This window comes from Ambystoma mexicanum, chromosome 11 (assembly GCF_040938575.1).
Source record: "Ambystoma mexicanum isolate Mex_15411 chromosome 11, UKY_AmexF1_1, whole genome shotgun sequence".
Classification (NCBI taxonomy): domain Eukaryota; kingdom Metazoa; phylum Chordata; class Amphibia; order Caudata; family Ambystomatidae; genus Ambystoma; species Ambystoma mexicanum.
In genome coordinates, this window is record NC_090934.1 from 792435081 (window position 1) to 792451434 (window position 16354).

At 40.6% G+C, this 16354-nt stretch overlaps 1 protein-coding gene across 11 annotated transcripts in view; it reads left to right on the forward strand.

Annotated features, from left to right (window-relative positions):
- LMO1 (LIM domain only 1) overlaps positions 1-16354 on the forward strand; it is a 701992-nt gene that overhangs the window by 620225 nt on the left and 65413 nt on the right. The gene's annotated exons all lie outside the window — the stretch shown is intronic.

A 16354-nucleotide genomic window follows, 5' to 3' on the forward strand; every position in this document is an offset into this window, starting at 1 on the left:
TACTGTCTATATTTTGCTTTGATTGTACATGCTCTGATTGTAACTCACCTGTACCTGTGTTACCAAGCTGAATAAATAAAAGTTTATGTTTGGAAAAAGCCATTGTTATGGTTGCAGCAAACAACAGCAAAAGCTAACACATTCGTCAGTTATGGCTCCTAAAGGCCACCACCATGCAATCCCCATGAAGCGTCACGTGATATCCCAAAGGATATGCACATACTAATGCTAACATTGAATTTAATTCCATCACTAAACAAAACAAAGTCCAAATATATTTTTGTCCCCATGTCAATGAGCACACACTTTAAACATCATGAGCAGGGTGCCAAATTAATTTAGGGACCAGAAATGGCACATGTGTAGCGTTTGGTCATTTTTGCGCGGGAAACATAATATCCCTTTAAAAACTTGGGACACATTGAAACAGCACTCTAAAAGGGTTGAACTGAGGGCCTATTATGAGATGCTCTGCTGAATGACAAACCACAGCTGACAATACAACCGAGTGGACAAACGTATGGTATGATATTGCACAACGATTTAAAAGATTTAACAAAAGGAGAATAATTAAACAATAGCTGCCTCAACGCCATTGTTTACCCATTTCTTCGAGGGATCTCGACAATTCGTGGCTCCTGCCTTAAAGGGTGCTCACTCAAGAAGGAGCTATCGACGACCCGACGTCGAACTCTGCTAAACCCGGTACGTTGGGGTAGTAGACCATTTAGAGAAGAAAATAAGACTCTGCTAATTGTTTAATATATTATTTACAGGTTGCCTAGGTGGAAGGATCCTCACACAGACCTGTGTCTATGTAACGGGACAAAGTATTCTGCCAATTGCCACTTGTTTGCCTTCCAAGTCTATGGTTGGTACCTTTGCTATTGATTTGTATGCCATTTGAAACTGTCAGGAGTTGGTGCATTTTAAAGGAGTCAAAGGGTAATGTGTGGTACCACATAGAAATTGTACATTTATAATTATAGTATTACCTGAGCACAAAGTGTGTTATTGTTTATGTATATATTCGGAACCTTATTTTTATAAAGAACTGTGTATCACTAACATAGTGTGTGGACATTTCTTTGTGGGGGCTTGGGGACTACACTGTACTTAAGTACGAGCCTGCATCACCTCCTGAGAGCTTAATCCTTGATTGCTTGCCCATAGCTACCGAATAGAGAATCTTGGCTGGGGTGCTCTGTGCTTCTACTCTGCCATATTGAGGGCAGGAGTGCAGATTACCCCCCTACAGTCTTTACAGGCATCATTTTCTGCTGGTTAACATTGTCTCAGAGTGTATGCAGCAATAGTCACAACAATCTGTTGATGCAATCCTGTGCAGCACTTCGAGCTGTATCCCTGGGCTTAATTTTAGCCACAGGCAAAAATAATGTTCCCATTATAAAACCTATCCCAATTTTGAAAAATGTTACCATATAACCAGGCATTCGTGGCCATGCCCACTTTAACACCATTGCCAGTGCCTCATGGCCAGTAAACAGATTGGCCATGACTCAGACAATCTGGCCACTGCTCATGGCCACAGTCCATGACTCGTAAAATCTTGCCACTGCCCATGTCCACAGGCTGTACCTCAGTCAACAAAAGTATATCACTATTTTTTGTACCTACATTATGACAGTTTAAAAAAAATAAAATGCTGACTCATTTGCAAAACCATGCTTTCAGGTCCTTGCCACTGCTCCTTGTACAACTTTGCAGCAAAACCGTCCATGTTTTATTTTTAGAAGTGTCAAAATGTATGTACATAAAATAGTCATTTAACTCCCACTTGACAAAAACAATTCAGACTTTGCACAAACGTTCAAGTATGGGTCTATAATCTTTCGATAATCTTTTGTAAACATTATTGAAATAGCAACAAAGTTATAAGTCATCCGAAAACTGCTTTTCACCAACCCTGTAATGCAAAAATATGTATGCATGCCCATGAACATCTGAGGTGTTCGTGAACATTAAAGGACTGTCCCGAACTATTTGCAAACTTCGGAGGTGGATAACCACCTGTTTTCTGGCTTTTCATGGCCATATCCCATCCCATCCTTATCACCCCTCACCTCCCCAGAGATTGTTTCATTAGTTTAACAAGTGCAATGTTGTGTTTTTAAATATGTTTTTACCACAATGTCCGTGGACAACGCCGGCTGTCCACGAATCCATGGCGACCGTTTCAAAATATCTAACGCAGCTCACGGTTTTCTCCATCCAACCAGGTGGTCCGTCCTATGTCCCTGAATAGGGAAGTGAGTGGGCAGATCGAACCCAGCTATCACAAATTTTTTGTTACCTACTTTTTGGCAATTTTTTAAAAACTACTGGACGGTTTTACACCAAATTTACAAAAACATGCTTTCAGGACCAAGCAACCACTCCTGACACAAATTTGATGAAAATCCATCCAGCAGTTTCGGCTGTAAGCATTTTCTTTTCCATTGCGTCTATGCGGAAAACCACACATTTTGGGATCCCCCCTATAACTTCCCACCACCTCTAGACGAAACCTCAGCAAACTTCGCAAAATCAATCCAAGGGGGCGATATACTTTTTTTGCAAAGTTTAGTAAAGGTTTGTCCAAGGGAGGCAAAGTTATAAGCCACCCAAAAAGTGTTCTTTCTATGGGTTAATATTGCTGCAGTTGGCCAAAAAAGCAAAAGCGCAGCATCAGCCTAGTTCTCGTTCTTTTGCCCATAGACAAAGATTTACCATTTTTGCTAGACTGCACAGCCAAACCCGATGCACACATTTGGACCAGGTTTGAAACAACTTGGGCACAAAGTGTGGACTCGAGATCCTTTTGTAGTTTGTGGTCATTCCGTCCAGTGCTTTTTAAAATATCTGACAGAGAATGGAGTGCTCCCTTCTCCAAAACAAATAGCTATATCTCAGGTAAATTGAGAAGAATCTGGGTGTTTATAAATGAAACAGCCACCATCTTTTTGTTCTCAATGTGAGAGATCGTTGTGGCTATAACCTTGGTAAGCTGAAAACAAAGCAGCAGGAAAATTTCTCCCATTACGTGATCAAGCGCTCAGTGTAGCGCAAAACGCGTTGTTTTGCAGGTCGTGCACCATGGCGTCCTGCCTCTGTTTGTCTTTTAGTTCCTGCTTGTTGTGCCTAATATTTTTTTGTACGACCTCTTGTTAAACATTAAAAACATCTGTATTTACTACACAGTGTTTCGTTGTTTTTGTCCGTGATTTTGGAGCTTGCTACTAGCGCCTGGCCCGCAGGAGTGCGGTTTGCCTTCTCCTCCTTTCCTTGGATATATATATATATATATATATATATATTTACAGCTAGAGTGATGTTAGAGGGGAAAAATCACTGCCCATGGCCAGTGAAATGATAGTAATCGTTAACAAGGGTGCCTGTACATCAAACGGTTCTTCAGGCAAAATACAAATATAAATCAGAAGGATTGAACCGTGATGGTGAGGCTGGATTACGACTTAACTCATATAATAGTTATAAAAAATAAATGTATTCAGTACACTGGTTATTCGAAGTCACATAACATACACTGTATCATATAGGCAATTTAAACTCATTACCAAAGAAACCAAAGAAACAAAACAAATCTTCCATCAATCATTCACAGTCACACCAACAAATGTCCACTTTCACACTAAGACGAGGTAGCGAGAAGCACGGTGAAACCTCATAGAGACCTCCTCATCGCTCAACACACACAATTTACACAGTTAGTGGTATAACCCAGATGAATTTTCAGTTTATACACAAGTCCACATATAGTTCATGTAGACTTTTCACGTCTACATATGTTTCGGTTACTATCAGGCCATCGATGGTGTCCACACAGTTCAAAAGGACCTTCTTCAGGGAAAATATCAGGGGTGGACAAACCTGTGTATAAACTTGTGTATAAACTGAAAATTCATCTGGGTTGTACCACTAACTGTGCAAATTTTGTGTGTTGAGCGATGAGGAGGTCTCTATGAGGTTTGACCGTCCTTCTTGCTACCTCATGTGAGTGTGAAAGTGGACATTTGTTGGTGTGACTGTGAATGATTGATGGAAGATTTGTTTCGTTTCTTTGGGAATGAGTTTAAATTGCCTATATGAAACAGTGTATTTTATGTGTCTTCGAATAACCAGTGTACTGAATAAATATATTTTTGATAACAATTATGAGTTAAGTGGTAATCCAGCCTCACCATCAGGGTTCTATCCTTCGGATTTATTCAGTGACATGATAGGCATTCAAGACTCCCATCTGTGGGATGTTTTCACCCACGCATCCAAGCCCTACAACAGTACTGTGAATTGCTGGTAGCAGAAATATCAGAATGGCCACTGGAAAGCATGCTGCTCGCCAGAAATCATCCAAAAATGCACAGTAAAAATCTGAAAGATAGGCGGCCATCTACTTTTGCCTATGTCAGTGAGAACAGGAGATCACTGCCTAAAACCACCATTGGGGTACCCACACAGTAGCCTGAAACCACTTGGAAAAAGCAATGCTGATTGCAAAGGAATACAGATCTGTTCAAAAATCTGTTTTATTTGGTGTCAAAAATTGCTAAAATCATGGCTCACAAAACCGCCAAAAAGATCCAACCTTCTTTGGGGGTGTTCCACATTACTCTACTGCAAGAATCCACATCAGTACAATATTAGCAAGAATCCTATGCCATCAAAGTAAAATCCCCTTTTAAAAAATAGACAGCTGTCAAAAATGGGTGCAGTACCTTTGCTCGCCTCCAACAGGCACTGGCAATCTAAATTCTGACAGGAGAGCTGTATTTCAGAAGCTAAATATGCCAAGCAAGAGAATTCCATCAAAATGCCATATAGAGTGCCACGCAGTTATTTCATATTGGAAAAGACTTGGTTTAAAGAGATATTCCTTATTTTAAAGTTTATAATGTTATATTTATTTTTACAAGGAACTAAGTTGCAATTGATTAGAAGGCAGCCTGATGCAGTTCAGACTTTGAAAGGTTTGCTTTCCCATGAGAACCCTCCACACTTCAGGCCTATACACCAGAAGGCAGGATATCGCATGGTCATGTTAATCAGATGGAGAGTGGCACCCTGGTCTGCTGCCCTCAGTCAAGACAATAGACTCTTTCAAATGAATAGTATATGCTGATTTGGGTGTAACTGGTCAAACAACTGCTCTGGGAGAAACAAGACATGTGACCTCTGAGTCAGTGCCAAGCTTCTGGGGGCGGAGATAAACCAATGGGTGAATTCAATTGAGAGTAAATATATATTTTATAAAATTGCAATTTACAAAGTGTTCCAAGCTGACAGAAATGTACAACTTTGAGAGTCTTAAAATGAAAAATGCACTCACAGTTCAAGACTAAGTTGGATACTGTGGGATGTTCTGAGGCCAAGCCCCATAATTATTAATATTGTGGATGCAGTGTTTATGCTAGAAACCTAGAACTTCCAGTAATATGCTCAGAGAGGGTGTGTAGGTCTGTGTAAAATTGGGGGCCGGACCAATATTGCGAAACCCACCGAAATCGCGAATAAGTTGTCATTTCTGAACTAAAGCTCTTAGGAAAATCAGAGTTGGAACAGAATGTACCTTAATTAATCTATGATGTGTACATGTATTCTCAACAAGCTGTGTATCTGGGAAACCTGGTTGTTACCAAAAATTTATTTTGTATGAGAAACCAAAGGGAAGGGATTACAGCTGAGCCATAAACACACCATCACTCTGACTCACCACTCCTTTCTCCAGTCAGAGGACAGTAACTCCTTTCACCTATCGAATCCTTAGTGGGTTGGGCATGTAAAGTCAGCCTCCACCCCACTTAAAAAAACATATAAAGAGACTGCTGAGACCCAGATAGGGACTTCTCTTTCCACTACTCACCGATTCCTGCGAAGCGCTCTGCCAGACCAGATCCAGACAAAGTCTCCAGACTCCAGAGACTCCAGATTCCAGATAGATTCAGAGACCAGGCTCTAGAACCCAGCTCTAGAACCTTAAGCAGGGGCCTAACCCAAAAGCTGAACTCTTCTCAGCAGGCCTCAGAATCCAGCAACCTAACCAAACTATTCAACAGCCTTGCCGTGCTGTTCGCTTCTAGCCCAGAACCTCGTGCCAGAACCGAGATCCAGAGAAAGCAGAGCCGTATCCAGAACTCATCAGATCCAGTTCAAGAGACCAGACCAGACCGCCATGCAGCACCAATAGCAGACCAGAGGCCGTGCTGTGAGCAGAACCCAGAGGGCCTGAGACCTGTCCGGTGGCGAGAGAACTGCAGCCCAAACCTGACCAGATCTGTGACGAGGTCCATTCTATTCCAAAACTAGGAGTGAGTATCCAGTCTAGAACTGTGCAGAACCAATCTCTTAGTCTAAAGTAATCTTATCCCATCCATTCAACCTGTCCAGAACTGCATTCAGAATTTTGTGTCCATCCTGTGATTTCAAATCTGTAAAAGCGTCATCTGTCATTCTGAAATCTTGACTTTATTTCTGAAAATCTACCTCCACAAAAACATCCGTATCATTTGAAATTTAAAGTAAATATCCTAAGCTTTCCAACAAACCCAAAACGACATTCCAACTCCTTATAGTTTTTCCATTATCGCGATTTACGCACGTGGAACAAGTGCCGCAAATTGCAATTTATCTCAATTTCACCACATGTTAAACATAGCTGTTTCTTGTGTGCAACTGCTGAATTTCGTTTTCAAGTTGATAATCATTCCTGAATCATTGCTAGTGTTGACCTGAACTAATCTAAAGTAACTATCACTTATCCTGAATCTCCTTTAGTGAATTAAAATAATTTTTAGCATATTTTTCACTTCATTGTAATCACATTTAAAAGGACTTTCCCTGCTTTAAATCATACCTGTTCTCTCTAAGCGTGCTGGGGGGAACTGGAATTGAACTGCATTATTAATTGTAATCTTGAAACCTATGTGTCCTCATTTCCATCTCTTCCTATTGCATAAGGGGGGGAGTGAGTTGTCACAAGGGAAAACGTGATCATATTATCTCTTGTTGAAATCCTATCAAGTTTATTGCTGTGTTGCATTCTTTACCACTATTTCATTTCCTTGAACCATAAAAGTATTCTCTGCTACCTTATCCTTCCTATTCCAACTCCTCAGTGATTAAAGAGAGTGTGTTATTGTAATATTACCCATTGTTGATCACTATTATATTCATCAGTGTGCTATCAAATATTAATTTATTTATAAAAGTGTGATATATATATATATAGTTTAATTCTTCAAATAAATCTTTTCATTTGTAAAACAAACCTACTTCTTGGCTCAGTGAGGTCAGGGGGATTCAAAGAGAGGGGCGTTATATAAGGGTTCATCATCCAGATTTAAGAATTTTGACATAAATATATATATAAATAAGGGCTTCCATTGGGCATCCCAGACTAGGCATTGACTTAGTTGGAGTGCTGGATTGAAGTCACTTACACATCCATGAAGTAACCGGACCCTCCCATCCATGAAGTAACTGAACCAACACTGCTTAGCTTTAAAGCAAGGAAGGAGACAGCCCCCTCAGGCCATGTTGCCTAATAATTGAGCACAAGTTACCAGACCATTTAGAGCAACATGGCCTAAGGGGGCAACCCCTTTCTCGTATTGAAGCTAAGCAGGGACAGTCCTCGTTACTGCACAGATGGGAGACAGTCCACAGTTCCATATGCTGTGTGTTTTCTTAGTTTTAAATATCTCATAACACAATAAGAAAACACACAGCTTCAACATTATAATTTTTTAAACCATGCTACTGTTAGTCCTTAAAAGTATTGCACTCCAAAGGTCCAGCTGCCATGAGACCCACATGATAAGAGCAGCTATCTCTGGGTAAGGAGTTGCTAATACATAGAGAATTGCAAATCCAGCTTGCACATGGGAGGCAAACTAGAATAACCTTTTGTTTTATATATATATATATATATATATATATATATATATATATATATTGAGTGAAAGAACGAAATTCAGTGAAAAAACTTTGTTAAAGTGATGTTATCTTTACATGCATTCCAGCAAAGTCACTGAACACCTGAGATGTTCGCGGACTTCCTAGAAGAATAAACACCTGATTTCTGGCTTTGTATGGCCATATCCTATCCCATAACCATCACCCCTCACCTCCATAGAGGTTGTTTCATTAGTTTAGCAAGTGCAATGTTCTGTTTTTAATATGTTTTTATCGCAATGTCCACACACTAAGGGCACAGTTCGCAAATCCAACATGGCACCCGTTTAAAAGGTTTTGACGCACCTCACGTTTTTAATTTACCAATCATCCGGCGCAGGGGCGTATGATGTCCACCAATGTCATGCTTTTCTCTGATTGGTCCAGCGGCATTTGCGGATTCCGAATCAGGAAATGAGTCTGCGGACCGGATGGATTTACACCAAATTTTCAAAAGCACGATTTCAGGACCAAGCCACCACTCCTTGCACATGTTTGGTGCACATCCATACAGTGGTTTGGGCTGTAGGCACGAGCAAACATTTGTTTCCATTGTTTCTTAAAGGATTTTAAAAATGTTGGGATCCTCTCTATAACTTTGCCCCCGTGGACAAAACTGCACCAAACTTTGCATACACTTTTTTTGCAAAGTTAGATGAGGATTTGTCGCTAAAGTTCTACGCCACCCCAAAAAGTGCTCTTGCTATGAGTTGAGCAACTTAACCATAACTACAGGGCCGCTACCGCAGGCCCTATAATATATATATATTATGCCCCAATATAGTTTAAAGATCTTCTGAGTTCCCAGTGCTCTCTGAGAGACCATTTTGTTTTCCTTTTGCTGAAATGCATTCTGGTACTTGTAGTCGGCAAGTCAAAATGGGGAAAATAATGCCACAATTGTACACTGTTTGCCAAACATAGTTATATAAGGATTTATATATTTGAGTGACACTACGGTATGTGTGCCTTTCAAGTTATATTTATAAAGTAGAGTATTGTTGAAATCCAGACATGGGGGTGAAGAGAGGAAATGATGAGAGGGCAAGTAAGACATTAGTATTTACCCAGTATGAGTCAAGAGATTTTGCAATCCTGGATACTCGTGCAGTTTTTATTCCCTTGATTGTGTCTGCTTTTCAAGGCACAAGTAAATAACATGTGGGTGAACAGCGTAACTTTTTTGAGGTTGGCAAGCTAGCTCAAGTATTTGATACCAGGATTATACTCAAGTTGTCCTGTTCCCACTACAGCCGCTTACCCACAAGACAACAAACACTTGTCTCATATTGGGATTTTGTTTTCCAAGGAATATTTCACTACAGATAACTGGGTTTAAAAGATGACAACATTTTATAATTTGCCAGCATATTTATTGAAACATTATATTTTTTCAAAGTCCAATGCTATTTTGTCTTTGCACTTTCTTCTAAGGGGTTCTAAGGGTGTCAGCTTTTTATATTCGGTATAGGGGAAAATTACTTAGGCATATGCTATTCTTGCAGCCAGCAATTCTTTTCCCATTCCATGCTGCTTACACAAAGTTAGTTGGGGTTGTGCAATGTATCACAATGGTCACCAAGAGACCCGCCATAACACAAGCTGCTTGTAGCATGCTGTTTAACCAAAGTGTGTGATCCTTGTCAAATCATTTATTCTCACTGCATTGCCCAAATAATTGGTGGGTTCTCAAAGCCTGCCATCTTTTGTACATAACAATGGCACTGTCAAAAAAGGTCAAAAGCAGTTTGTGATTGATGAACCTCTTTGAGCGATGGGTTGAAAGAGTTTTAACATAGAGTGGGCCTGGCCGAAGGCCATGGCTAGTGGTCTGGTAGTGTTTTAAAATGGACAGTGGGCACAGCCAAAGGCCCTGGCCACTGGCCATGGCCAAAGGCCCTGGCCAGTGGTGTGGAAAATATATATGGAATAACAAAAACCTTGAAATTCAGTGGAAAACTTTAGTTAATGATAGTTAACGTAAGAAACGTATTGCAAAAAAAAAAATCAACTGAAAGTCAACACATTGGGGAAGTAAGAACCAGCTTAAATTGGCCTTTTCCAGTGTAGGTGATGCAGAATAGTGGGGGGGACCATGCTTGAATTGCAAAACACATGTTAACATGCGGGCAGCAGCGCCCTGTACCTTGAACTTAACGTTGCCTCATAACCAGCCTTACTTTTCCCAAACCTAACTGCCCTCTTGAATCCTGGAAGAAATCATACAGTACACGGTCAGGATTCTTGCTGTTATTCCGACACAAGTTTTTGGTCAACTCAACAATCAACAATCACAGATTTTCCTCCGAAGTGCATTTGTTTAGAGACTGCTTATAAACCAGATCCTTCCATTTGAAAAAGAATGAGCAGCACTGTAATCATCTCTTTCCCCCTCTAGTCTGAGGGTGGGATTATGGCAGCTGCGAGTTACCAAGCCTAGCAGTGCCCGTAGGTACACATGGCGTATCCAGTCTGCGTTTCAGGAAAGGAATGGTGTAAAAAAAAAACAGATGGTGACCTGAATATGAACATGTTTCATCTTGACGTCTAAACCATGGTTTGGGTACACGCATAGGGGTGTGCATTGTTAACAAGAAGACATGTTTGTCTCCACATACCTAAACTGACATGGTTTTCGTTTCAGCTGCTCAAAGCGAGAGCATTAGCTCTAAAGACAGAGCAAACAATGTCAGCTGTTCCTCCCTGAGCACGCACCACGTGGCCTTTGCAACGCAGATGTACGCGGCACACACACTATGTTTCTCGTGCCTTGAGATGCTTGTTTAAACAGTTAAGTGAGCATCTGTCTAGCCCAACAGTTTCCATTTACAGAAGCATCTTTAATGGAGGGGTTTGAAGAAGGCTCGGCTTTTCAATGCAAATAGGGTTTGCCTTTCAGTAGGGCCTTTTATTTGGTTTAATCAGGGTAGAGTTCGGGATGACTGTGAATCTCATGAATAATAAATATCTGATCCCACACATACTGCCAGGCTGAGCTGGGAACACACCATGGATTAACTACAGTTCAAGCCCTGCTTCCCTTATTGCCAAAGGCACTGTGGAATCGTGCTCGGATATGTAATAGTTTGCCTTTATATCATTTACTTGATGGACTCTTACCTCTCGGCGTGTTTGCTTAGAAGTTGTGTTTGGGTGTGTACCAGTCAAAGGAAGGCTACTTATATTGAGTTTAACTCTCAGAATATAAACCGGAGAGATTACTATTAATTGGTCCTTGTGGGACACTCTTTATGGGCACAGTCACGTCTAGAGGCAGAGAGTGTGTTCTTATTACTCAACAAAATACAACTATTTTAGGTAACACTGGAGAAATGAGAGATTTAGCAGACCCACTAGGATTTGAAATTGTGGCCTTCAGATTAAATGCCCGATTGTACAGTGGGTGCAGTAATCCATCAAGATAACTTTCCACAGAGGGACACATCGATTACATGCAAGGCAGATTACAGCATGACTTGCAAGCATTACCCACCCTTCCCTCATCACTGTCCTGACTGATAAAGCATAATCAAGAAATGCAGGATTTATTTTGAATTTAAACACATCAGCAAACCAGTACTGCTTCAAAATAGGTAATATGATGAAAACAGAATTCACTTAGCAATTGTTTGACAAACCCTCGCTCCAGATCTAGAAGCACTATCACTTTCAACATGCAGCCCGTAGTGGAGAACAAATGAATGAAGAAACATTCATGTTGTGAAGCTCTACTTCTGGCAAGAAAGGGAACACCCTATATTCCCGTGCATGATTCGCTTACCCACTTGTAGATAGGTCTTGAGTTCCAGCAGGTGGCCCTGCCAAACGATAAAATAGGAGAATTGAGGTTTAATCTGCTCAGTGAGTCAGTGGACAGCGCTTCACATTGCCGTGCCATCCCACATACCCCAAACTAACTGATTTGTGAAAGACGATGCATCTTTCCAAGTATAGTAAATACAAAAGTTTTTATTCTACTCAGTTGGTTGGCCGTACATGGGCTAATACCCTAATGTGGACAGCTGTTGAAGAACACATCTATTCCTCCAACCTTCATTCTATGAGATGGCTAAATGTGACACCATAGCCCTGGCTCTCTCCGTCACCCTCTACTCTGGCAATTGATCTACATACACACCTATGTATTGTCGCACAGGCCCCTCCCTTAATTCAGGCAATAAAACACTGAAAGCCCAGAAGTACCCCTCCACAGTTCTATGGAACATGAGGGCTTTTCTCCTTTAACCTAGACTGATCCGGGCTACACTGTTTCATACTACCCCACACTGCTAGCATCTGATGTTCATTTGGAAATACGATTCCAAGGAACCCCTTCAAGAGATTGTGTGAAAGAAGCTGCGTGGTTTAAATGCAGCCCCAGGATCAAATTAACTAAAAGCCCATGTTAGGTCCAAAATGTCCAGAAATACCTTCTTTTTATGGGAAGGCACTCTGGCAGACTGAAAAGCCAGCATAAAAAATGCAACACTGCCAATGTACCTAGTGAATTCAAATGGTCCTGGTGAGTTCAGCTATGACTCTGGCTATGTGGACTGATATGATAGGTTATTCATAAGGTGCTTAATACCCAAAGGTTTCGAAGTGCGGACCCGGGGATCGACCCTGTGGTGCTCCGTGTCATCTTCTTTCCAAGGTGAGCATGTTGCCCTGAGCTATCCACTTGGTGACTGCTGAATATTGGCCTCCCTCACTTGGCCCTTTGCCGGTCCCAGTATCATTTGTTAAGAGCTTAGGGATTAAAGTGGCATTGTTCCTTTCGGTGCTTGCACAGGTCGCCGCTAGGTGTAGTTCAGGGCATCCAAATGTCAGATCTGGAGGAAAATCTGCCCGTTCATACCAATGAATCTGCATAGTCTTGTGGTCTCAGTGACTATCGCGGCTACCCTAGACTACTGCAATTCCACACTGCTTTCTCAGTCCACATTTTTGATTCAACATCTGCAGGTATTGTAGAATTTTGCATCTTATCTTGCCACTGGTCATCCTAAAAATGTCCCATGTATTCTCAGCGCTTCGGAGCCTCCACTGGTTTTCTGTGGAGGCGTGAATTAAGTTCAAGTCCATGTGTATTGTCCATCGGGCTATGGGGAAGGTGCTCTTAGCCTTCAGAAGAAATATGTCAAGTACTATCCCTCCAGAAATCTCGGTTCAGTTAATTTGGTACTGCTGATGGCCCCATGCTTTTCTGAAGCCACCATTGAGGGCAGGCCTTCTCGGTTGCTATCTCAGCTGTGGACTTGCTGCCTCTTTTTCTACAGGCGACCAGCAATCTCCTTACCTTTAGAAATGCCCTGAATAACTGTTCATTTTAATTAGAACATCTGGTCCTCCCTGCAGGCTACTGTTGCAACAGTGACTGCCCCCCCCTTAAGAGGGGTATGACCCCCCAGCACCAAGATACCTTTGGATCTTAGCTGCCATTTATACATTTGGAAATAAATAAAATAAGTGTAGGTACTTCTGCAGTTGAAACAAGGAACATGTAAAACATGTAATTAGGCTGCAGAAGGGTATTGGAAAGGTACAGTGTTGGCTGACAGACAAAAGGCAGAATTTCAGCATTTCACTTGCAACTGTCACACATCAAGATGTTGTGAACATTGAAAATCAAGAGAACAAACCAGAGGCCTATTTTTCATTATAGGTGATGGCATGTTTTAAGTATAATCTTGCTGACACAGAGAGCAAATGATAAAGGGTAACTCTGAAAACACATAAACAGTTAACATGGAAAGGAGTTAATTTGCAATTTAAGAATAATGAACACATGGAAAAATGAATCTTCATTGCGAGAGTCATGTGAAGTATGTATCATAATAAAATTTACTTTGATGCCATGATGCCAGATATTTAAAGGTCTCACGTTTAAAAGGAATAGCAACATTTGAAAACATCAGTTTGTGTTTACTTCCCCCGAACAGCTCTAAAAGGCAAGCTCAATTAAACTTAATGTGCGATGGTTAGAGTTTACCATAGAGTTGTATTAAGACTCCTATTCTGGTCATTTTCCTGGGAGCCATAAGTCACTCATTAATGGTTCAAGTATCATTAAAACTCTGATGATTAACTCTAATAAACATTCTACTTTGGGAACAAGAGTTACAACCTAAATTGTGTTTTTAGATCCCCAGAAAGTGTCAAATAGAGGAGATTCAGGGAGGTAATAGCTTAATAAATGTGGGGTCTATATAGCAAAATGTCATATTGATAACTGTTATAATGAATTTTTGAATTAATCAAACACAAAAAAACATTCACACATGCAACATCGTGCTGAGATGAAACATGCTTCAGCAGACAGGCATGGGCAGACAATTTTAGTCATCTAAATATTATTATGTGTAACTATAAATTCACAATAGCTGCCATGTAGGGACTTTTTAATTGTAATAAATTGAAATATGTAAAAAAATTTCAATTGGGTGGACTGATCCCCTCTCAATTTGGCCTTGGTAAACTGAAGAGGCCAATCACAGAAAGGAGGCCATTCTCTTGAAGAAAGGGGATTGGAATTCATTGCCCAATCAACACTGATGACCATTAATCTGGCATACGATAATTTAAACATTTTCTGGGTTGGTGGCAAAGATTCATAAGGAGACGCACAAGGGAACTCAGGGAGAACTGTCTGGGAAATGAATAAGAAGGATTGTCTGAAATCATCTGGGTGGAACTGCTAACCACACAAAGGGACAGAGGCTGGGGATTGTCAACCAAATGAGACTGGAGAAGGAAGGGAGACTGATGTTGGGTGTTTGACCAGATTGCTATCCTGTACTTGAAAGATGACTTAGCTGTCTTTCCCATGAGCAAACCCAGAGATGATTGTGTAAGTTATGTAAGTTAACTTGTCCAACCAACTTGTCCAACACAACCTAGTTTTGTGGAGATCTGCTTGAGTTCATACCTTTCCCTTGATTAGTGGGTGGGGGCTGTCAGAAGACCCTTAGCAATGTTAGTAAACAAGAATTTAATAAATTCTTGTATAACCCAATTAGAATGAGTAGTTTTGTTGAAGTTCAAAATCAACAAAATTGCTTCCAATGGGAATACATAACCTGTACCCTATAAAGTAATCAAGTATTCCTATTCGTTTTGCCAACCCCAAAACTCCCAAAAAGAAGGGGTGCATAAAAAAACGAAATTCCCTACTGATTTCAGATTTGCCTGAACCTTACATTATGGCAGATGAGTCCCATATGATTAACTGAATAACTGAGTGTTTGTGCTGGGACAGGAAAAGGGCCTTCCCAAAGTTCAACAGAATAAAGTCCCTGATTTGAAAAGTGCACTTTCTACAGAGAGTGGGAAAGTTTTCCCTGAGAGAAGGGAGATTTTGCATTGGATAATGGGGATGAAAAGGTTTTCTACAAAATTAAATGAACGTTTTTGTTTAGAAAGGTTTGTTGTTCTATAAGATTGTGAGCATTGCAAAGCATGCAGAGAGATTAAAATAAAGAGCGCTGCACCTGTCAGATTTCAAATGCTAATAGTAAAGAGTGTCATTTTATTTAAATGAAACTTTGTAAAAAGTGAACCCATGCAACGTATATTGTCATTACATTATTTTGTTATGTTTTAAGGAGCTGCATAATTTTGGCATTCAGGGATTTTTCGTGTGACAGAAGTGTTCAAATGTTCATCTGACCTGTATTCTATTTACTGGAGACTGAAAAGCAAAAATGCACATGTGTGTAATCTCCGCTCTTTTGATACTATTTATGCCCCAAAAGGTGAATTATTTGTATTGAATCTTTGTTTTGGTGCCACGAAAAATTTGGTGTGTCTTGTGCAGTACTGTAAATATGAAAATCTCCAGCATAATTAATAAAAACGATATTCTTTCTATACACCGGCCTGGTTCTTAACATTGCTAAAGGGGGAGAGATTCACTGGTTATAGATAAGTCACATACAGTGCTGGATAGAATGTACAGGTATCTTGGTGGGGCACTTTTGATTGGGAGAGAAGTAGCTCCCTGCATTATCATGGCCAATAATATATCCCTCAACTCAAGGTGTAATTTACTGACTCCAAGACCAGGTTCTTGCAGTTGCAAGACTGAACACTGTAAATGAAATAGGCTTGTATATAGGCAACAAAAAGATCACTTTGAAGCCTCTCCCATAGGGAAACATTCAAGAAACCAAAACTATTCCTGGATGCATATGCAGGTTTCAATGAACTTCAGATCCTCAGACGGATGTGATTTGCACTAATTGATAAATAATCTATTTTGGCAATGGTGGAGAATGCAGTTACCCATCACCTATGCACAGATTAGAGTTTCCGTTTGTGGCAAGAACGTCCCCACTGAGGGCAGCACCTTGGTGAATAATCATGGAGAGACCTTCACACTGAA